This window comes from Amphiura filiformis, unplaced genomic scaffold (assembly GCF_039555335.1).
Source record: "Amphiura filiformis unplaced genomic scaffold, Afil_fr2py scaffold_71, whole genome shotgun sequence".
NCBI lineage: Eukaryota > Metazoa > Echinodermata > Ophiuroidea > Amphilepidida > Amphiuridae > Amphiura > Amphiura filiformis.
Window position 1 is genome coordinate 239,886 of NW_027305535.1, and position 9,248 is coordinate 249,133.

Here is a 9,248-nt window from a genome sequence, read left to right on the forward strand (position 1 = left end):
CGGCACAAACTGACTTCCGGTAGAGAAACCCTAAATTCGCGTATTCCACTATAATGACTAACCCAGGTGGAATTGGGCTATTCCAGTTGAAATCCACCCCCCCATGGAAGACATATCTTAATCTCCCACACAGGGAGTGTGAATTTCATATAGGGTTACCTGAATGGGTGACTCCATTTGAAATCTACACCCCCTGTGTGGGAGATTAAGGTCATGTCTTCCATAGCGGATATGGATTTCATAGCCCAATTTGCACATTCATGTTAAAATCCAGCTGAAAACTATATCATTTTGAAAATAGTCCAGTTGAATTTTAACACAATTAGGAGAAAATTTGTTTAGAATTCAAAAATCTTCCACATCTTTCCATCTATTTGTGGATGAAAATTTTCAATCTGGAATATGGCTAAAACAATTTGAATTTGGTTGAATTCAAGACTTTCTCTCAAGGGGGTAAGGTTTTCAAATTGAATATCCCATTTAGATGATCAGAAACACTGGCTGCACCGACATACATTACAATATTGAACCCAATATTAGTCAGGTAAACAATGGATCGGGGCGATGCTATAGAGATCATGGTTAGGAGAGGTCATGGTTAGGATTAGGGACCTTCTTCTCATCCCCCGATCCAATGCTTACCTATTGAGGCTGGTCGAGTGCAGATCCGTCTGAACACGCTTTTCAATACGGAATAAATGCTAACCTCATCGTGACATCATCCAAGCAGCAAAGTTCATTTCCCATTGAAAAAGCGTTATCCGACGAATCTGCAGCCGACCATTCTGTATTAGTAATCCACACAAGTCATTTTCAAAGTTCGGTTTGAACCAAAATTTTGACGATGGGTAACCATGACTAGCAACCATCTCAAAAATGGCTATTCCTGTTGAAATCCATACACCCCCTTACAATACATGACTTTAATATCCCACACGGGGGGGGGGGGAGATTTCAATTGAAGTCACCCATTCAGGCAGCCCATTTGAAATTCACACTCCCTGTGTCAAAGATTAAGGTCATGACTTCCATAGGTTGCATGGATTTCAACTCGAACAGCCCAACTCTCAAACATTACATATCCGACATTGGTCTCGCAAATGGCAAAACAACCCTTACTATTCCCACATTTTAAATACCAATTGTATTGAAGAGACACTACTTCAAAGGCCTACTACTACCCAGTGTGGTAAATAAGCAAAAATGATCACAGGCCATTTGGGCCCTTGTTCTTTAATCTTTGGGGGCCCTCACAAACTTTTGTGGGCCCAAATAAATTGAGTGTGGAAAATAAACACATTTCTTGAAAAAAGAAGCATTTTTAAATGCTCCTTTTTTTTAAAATGAATCTCCATTTATGAATTTATAGTGTAGTATGGACGATATCTTGGAAGATTTTTTGTATTTTCAGTCCCGTTTTTCAGTAAGCTTAAATTAATTAACATAGGTTTTCAAGGGCTACGGCCCCCCGGGCCCGCCTTATTTACCACGCTGCTACTACCCCAAAAAAAATTCCAACATAGAGGCTTTAACTATTCAAAAAGATATTCAAGTACATTCGCCCTTCACACAGATACACCATCTTGCTACCAAGAGGTCCTCCCTGCAAACGCACGGATACACCATCTTGCTACCAAGACGAGGTCCTCCCTACAAACACATGCACAAAAAGCAACACCAGAAGGCTTTTGCACAGCATACGCGGTAACAGGCATGCGTTTGACAGGCGTACGCAGTACTACGCACACCCTTAGCAGGTAGAACCTCGTTTTGAGATGACCGTGCAAAGGGACAATTGCTTGATCTGACATACATATTATATACTAATTTTTTCAACTTCCAATCTGTGTAATCTCTCAAAAGTACTTTGTTACTGATTTCTTACAATAAAACTGAAATTTTTGATATGGTCTAGCATGACATAAAAAAAGTATGATACATAAAGCATGTGAGAATTTTTTATATTTTTTTATATAAATTTTGCAAAATTACTCCAGTACAAATTCACATTGATAGTGTGTCTTGGTAGGGATGTTGGAATAGCAGGTTATTATAGTCTGAACCCATGTACGTACTGTAAAAATGTGAAAATTGAGTGCTACATTCATTTACGCACCTCTTAGATTGCACCAAATTTAAAATGTGCAAAAAATATTTATCTAGTATGTGTAGTCTATGCAGAAATCATGAAAATAATAAAAAGCTATCATGTAAAAATTAATTAAATTTCACTTCTACAGTACAACTTTGTGCTTCCTGACAATCTCAAAGTAATATTTCTTGTAAGATTTCTGAAAAACAAAATTCCTTCACAAAATATTTGTGCACATGATCCGACACCTGTCAGTTTGAGCCAAACATTTTAAAACAAGATAAAATAAAGCAAACCCCTATTTTATTCCAGCACCTATTATCATGAATGCTGGTATCAGTGAATCGTGCTGAATTTAAATCTCGCATCCAGAGATTTTTATCAAGCATCTCGGATTTTGTAGCAAATACAGTACCTAAGGCCTTGCTTTCATATGGTATTACAGTACATTACAATCCTGTAAAAATCAGAATTTGAAAAAAAAAAATTGAGGGCATTATTCCACCTCTGCAAATCTTACAATTGCTTTTAATGTACTCTTAACAAAGGGCGACTCACATGGGAGCTACACCCGCATCAATGTGCACTTCCGTGATCCATGTGCACAGTCGTGATCCATGTGCACTACATGGCACTCGGATCCACAGCTGGGAGAAGACCATGTAGTGAGCGCGTTTCTTGTAAGTGCGTCAAGTGCAAGTGCGTGCAAGGCATGTACATAGAGGGCGCTCATGTCGCAATGCCATCTGCACGCACAAGTAAAGTTCACATTGATGCGCATCCCAATAGTGCACATTGATGTCAATGATGCAGATCTCCCCACCCATGTGGAGTTGCCCATTGAGACATTTGATTGCATATTGGTAGCAAACTTACCATACATTATTTATGAAAATGTTTAAAGTGAAAGGACCATTGGGCTATTCCAGTACGCTGAAATCCATATACTCCCTATGGACTGTGGAAGACATTCCTTAATGTACTACACAGGGGGGTGTAGATTTTAAATGGAGTCACCCATTTGGGTAACTCCATTTGAAATGCCCACTCTCGGAGTGGAAGACTAAGGCCATGTCTTCCATAGGGGGTGTATGGATTTCAACAGGAATAGCCCATGATTTGAAATGAATATACTAAAAAATAAGGTGTGCATATCCTCAAATTTCATTCATGTTCAAACTGTTTAAGAATTTAAAACACCTAGTATTAAACCATGCATATAAAATAAAATTGAATTAAAATGACTTCTTAAAATTAAAACATTCCTTCCTTTGGATACAGAAAAGTAATAATATAATAATAATAATATATTCTACATTAAAAAATACACAAAACAAAACCAAAAAGAAAAAAATATTTACATTAATTATATAACTCATACAAAGATTCTTGTCATTTAATTGGCCAATTATTTAACATTGATTATTTTTGATATTTTTAGTGTTAACCAGGCCTTGCCGTTTGAGGCGAGCAATCGCTCTCGCTCGCCACCGCTCGCCCAAACTCAATTTCTAGCGAGTGATTTTCAACTCGCCAAAACACTAAATATCACTCACTGCGAACCGCCCAAAATTGAATCCAATATCAATTTACAAGCAAGTTACAGCACTTCAGTGTATCCTGTAGTATCCGATCTACCGTAATAAGTTAGCCTTAAACCTGGATACGAAAGAAAGGTTAATGAAGCTTTGTGAACAGTGTGTAATATTGTTTCATATTAGTATATATGAATGATTTTTCAGACCTAGCGAGTGCTTTGATTAAAATGTAGAGAGTGATTCGAGCACTCGCCTAGCATCGATCATGCTAGCGAGTGATTGACCATTCGCCTTTAAAATCTAGACGGCAAGGCCTGGTTAACTGCGTGAGGGCAATAGTAATTTTTTTACTGCACTCATGGCATGGAGCTACCATGGCAATACTGACAAACCTCAACTTGCCAATTATAGTTGTGGGTGTTGCTTCTAAAATAAATATAATTTAGATTTCTTTTAATGATTTTGATTTCCTGGTGATTTATAAAATTAAGTGGATGAAAAAAAAGAAATATACGACTTATAAAACAAATACTGAATGTTCTTATTCATTCAGTGGAAAGAATATTTTTATTCTGTGAAATATGAATGGTTCGATCCATTCAACTCGACGAAGCCTGGTTATTAATTAAATGGAACAGTCCATATTTCACCTCATGAAAATATTTTTACCAGTATACACATAAACATTTAATATTTGTATACTATTACCCAACTAAATAACAACTAATAAAAAATAAAACTATTCCAATTGAATCCATACACCTACTATGGAAGACATGTCATTTATCAGGGAGTGTGAAATTCGAATGGGATTACCTGATGAATGAGTGATTCCATTTGAAATCTACACCCCCTGTGTGTCATGTCTTCCATAAGGAATGTATGGCAACTGGAATAGGCCAATGAAATGGCAACTAATTTGTCTAGAAACTTATCATTTCAAACAGGCTCTGTAAAAACAAACATATACTGGGCTATTCCAGTTGAAATCCATACACCCCATATGGAAGACATGACCTTAACCTCTCACACAGGGAGTGTAGATTTCAAATGGAGTCATCCATTCAGGTAATCTCATTTGATTGTCACACTCCCTGTGTGGAAGATTTAAGGTCATGTCTTCCATGGGGGGTGTATGGATTTCAACTGGATTAGCCCAACAGGTGGGAATGGAATTCATTACAAAAAGGCATATGGTATAATATATTTAAAGCCATAATATCAGTGTGACAATCTTACATACATTTCAATTTAAAGTGCCGCCGCAAACGCCAGATAAAAATAGTGCAGAGAGCACCAACACAGAATCAAACCCAGAACCTTAGTTATAAGCAGTAGTATTTACCCGTGCATCAAATATAAAAATATTCATTGCATTTCAAGCACAATTTCACAAGTCCATGCATACAGAACTGCAAGATCAAGTATGTGCACATTATATGTTACACCTTGGCATAAAAAATTGTTTGATTGGCCTAACCCGACCGACCCTATAAATACCGCCAACCCACACCCTGACGTGTTGCATTTTCGAAAAGGGGGAAGGCATTTATTAGAAGTGAATTTTCAATGAAAAAAACTTGCAAAATACAACTTACTGTACATAATTTGCAAGATACGACCTCCTGTTTGAAATTCAACATGGCGGCGCCCATTCAAGGACCACCTTATCGGAAAATACTACGAAATTTAGTTAAATATATGACCATTCTACTATAATGTGGCGATGAATTGGATTAAGTTAGAATGTGGCCATGCAATTTCGCGATCATGACATTTTTAAGCTTACTTACAATGCTATGGTATGGAAATTTCTACATTTCAGCTGCTTTTTCTTTGAAAAAAGATAGGGTATTTAATATATAGAAGTGGGCATATAATACAGTAAAAACGGCAAATTGTGTGTATTTTTCGCCTTTTTATATAAATCGTGTGTACTTTTTTTATGGGCGGAGTCATACCAAATTGGGTCTTTTTTTGCAAATCCTTAGTTTACAGAACGCAGCTGAAATATTGATTCATTTTAAAGAAATTCAGGCAGTATAAAAATTGCCGACTGGCCGACTCTAATTGTTTTGGCCTACGCCAATCAAACAATATTTGTTTTTATGCCTTCATTATAATTGTTAAATTCTCACTACATGCAGAATATGCTGTAATTGTCATATGCCTTATTATCCCTGTTCTGGCAAAACCTCGTAGTTCCAATAGCTGCTATGTGTTAAATATGTACATGTACCATACAATATTGTATGGTATGGTACATATTTAACACATAGCAGCTATTGAAGTTACAAGGTTTTGCCAGAACAGCATCGTTATATTCATTTAACCCCATGAGAACTACCTGCCGATTGGCCAAAGAGAAGTTTTCATTATCAATTGGACCAATCAGCAACATTGTTAGAATAATTTCACCACACAAAAAATTGGGGTGAATTATTTGCAAAAGCTCAATCTGATTGGTGATTAAAGTGAAAATATCATGTAATTGACCAATCAGAGACAATGTTAGATCAGCAGATAGTACTCAGGGGGTTAAGCACACACTTAATTAAAGTCAAGGTTACCAGATGAATATCATTGCAAACAACCACATAAACACTAGTAAGTTTTTCCTCGTGATCTGTTAGGCAACATGAAAATACGACAGTATACACATTAGAAAATACTGTAAAATACCGTAATTAAGGGCTGGGGTATGAACGTTTGGACAGTATTTATTTTGGGACATTGGAGCACGTCAGACATATCAAATTACATTCTGAATACGAAGAATGTCCTTCTGATATCAAATAATTTTGATTTTTTGAAATTCGCAATTTAATACACATTTTATGGCAAATCATTAAAAATTGATATTTTTGATATTTAACAGTTTTTCCCAAAACACCAAAAAAAATTAGGTCTTTTTGGGAAAAAAATCCATATCTTCAATATGAAAGGTCAAAATTTTTAATTGACCGTCGGCTTTTCCTCCCAGCTACAAACACTTTAAGAATATATCATTAGATTTATATAATTTACTTCGAGGACTATTATATATCAAAAATATGAAAAATATCAAATTTTTATAATTTGTCATAAAATTTGTATTATATTGTGATTTTCAAAAAATGAAAATTATTTGATATAAGAAAGACATGCTTCGTATTCAGAATGCAATTCGATAGGTCTTAGGTGCTCTCATGTCCCACAAAAAATACTGTCGAAACGCAATAAACGCTCATTCTAGATCCCTTAACATTGAAAGATCAAAATACAGTTTCCATTCACATCATATAACTTAACAAGACTGTGATATTGCCTAGCAACAAATTACTCTTAAATGGAAATGGATGAATGCGGAACTTTGCTTCATTGAACAAAGTGTGAATTCACATTATCAAATCGCTTTGTTGACTTGAGCAAATGCGTGATTGAATGAGCCTCCTTAGCTTCTTGCAAAACAATTTTAACCTTTGTTGAACGAAGCGCTCTTTGTTAACATAAAGAAAATATCACTTTTATTCTTTGCCACATCTTCATCGATTGAAGATTTCCTTAAAGGAAGTGTCCGGCAATCACAACATTATGTCTTATATGTTAGAAAAATAATTATCAAGCACGAATCACATGGTTTTATTTAAAACAAAGTCATATTAACCATAAAAGCGAATAAAACAGCCATCTCTCAACACGCGATATTCAAAATTCCGCGCCGAAATTGTCAAGAGCAATGACGTCCTAATAATTCAATGAAGCCTGACGACATTTGAGCACAAATAACCATGGCGTCACTGCTCTAGAAAATTTCGCGCGGGAATTTTGAATATCGCGTTGAAAGATTGCTGTTTTTATTCGCTTTTATGGTTAATGTGAGTTTGTTTTAAATAAAACCATGTGATTCGTGCTTGATAATTATTTTTCTAACATATAAGACATAATGTTGTGATTGCCGGACACTTCCTTTAATGTGAATCGAGTCCATATGATATGTTACCCATAATTTTATCCAGTGACCCACAGATCCTGGAAAAATAATGTGTCTTATCATTTTCCTCCAAAAGCATTTTTTTCGGGGTACACCCTAATCTTGATAAGATTCTCTTACACGAAACTCAGTTGTTATATTACCCCTCGTCTCGCTTAACTAATGCCATAATTATGCTATACAATTTTTCACCCTGATGTGGCTGTGACTTCAGTGCTCATTTCATTGGGTGCAGCCTAAAATAAACTGAGCTCAAAAAGAAACTTATAATTTTTCACAAGGTCATATCTTGAAATCCTGTCCATCAAATTGAACCAAAATTACACACAGATTTACTTCAATACTCTACTCTTAACACATGTCAGTAACCAAGCAGTTATCCAACTGACATAACAGCAAAATGCACTGACATGGGACAGCTTCCTGGACCACATTCACAGCCCAGCCCTGTTTCATGAAAAAAGTGTATGAAAAGCAGAAAGCAGCACCGTTTTATCATCTGTGCAAGGATCTTGTGTGCATTCTCACAGAAGTGAAGGAAGTCCAGGAAGCTGTCCCATGACAGTGCATTTTGCTGTTGTGTCAGTTGGACAACTGCTTGGTTACTGACATGTGTTTTGAGTAGAGTATTAAGGTAATCCTGTGTGTACTTTTGGTTCATTTTGATTGACAGTATTTTAAGATATGACCTTGTGATTCACAAGTTGTAAAAAATTATAAGTTTCTTTTTGAGCTCAGTTTAGCTAGCATTCGCTCAAAGCACTGGCATATACGCAGGCACATGCTTGAAAATGCCACATTTATACACAAGTGGGACAACTGCCTCAATACGTTGACATCACTGCACATAATCAGGGTGACAAATGGTATAGTGCCGTCACATCATTATGCACCAAAGGGATTCAAGTACACAGTTAACTACGTATAGGCCTGGTGCCAAAGCCAAACAGTTTAAAATTTTGTAGTACATTTTGTATTTTTTGGAAAAAAGTAATGTTACCCTCCATTATGAAATAACATCCTGTTGATTAATTCCAAACTTAGTTATGCTTGAAAATAAAAAGAATGGATTGGTTCAATATATTATTTTATCATTAGCACCTACAGAGGCTTGGGCGAAATTTTGGAATAGCCGTCACTTCAAATATTGGCACTGCAGACTTTTTTCAGATTTGCCGTTCACAACTATTAAAGCACCAAATATGTTTAGTTCAGATATTCCAAGGGGAGTATGAATTTCAAATGGAATAAACACATTAGGCACTAGGCAGCTCCATTTGAAACTGACCCTCCCTCAGTGGAAGAATAAGGTTGAATCTTTCTCATAGGGTGTATGAAATTGAAATGGAGCTGCCTCATGTGTTCATTCCATTTGAAATTCATACTCCCCCTGTGGAAGCTATTTCCAAAATCTTCCACAGGGGTAGTGTGGATTTTAAATGGAATAGCCTGATGTGTCATATAGTGAGTTAAGGCTTTCTGGTTCTCAGCCCTCGGAAGTATTTATGACAAACCTTGCATAAAAGATAAACACAACAGAAACAAAATCAACCAAGCTTCAAGCAAACACATCAAAAAGATATACAAGCATCAAACTTATTAAAAAAATAAGGAAGCAAATCTACACTTGGAAGTTCAAAGGAAA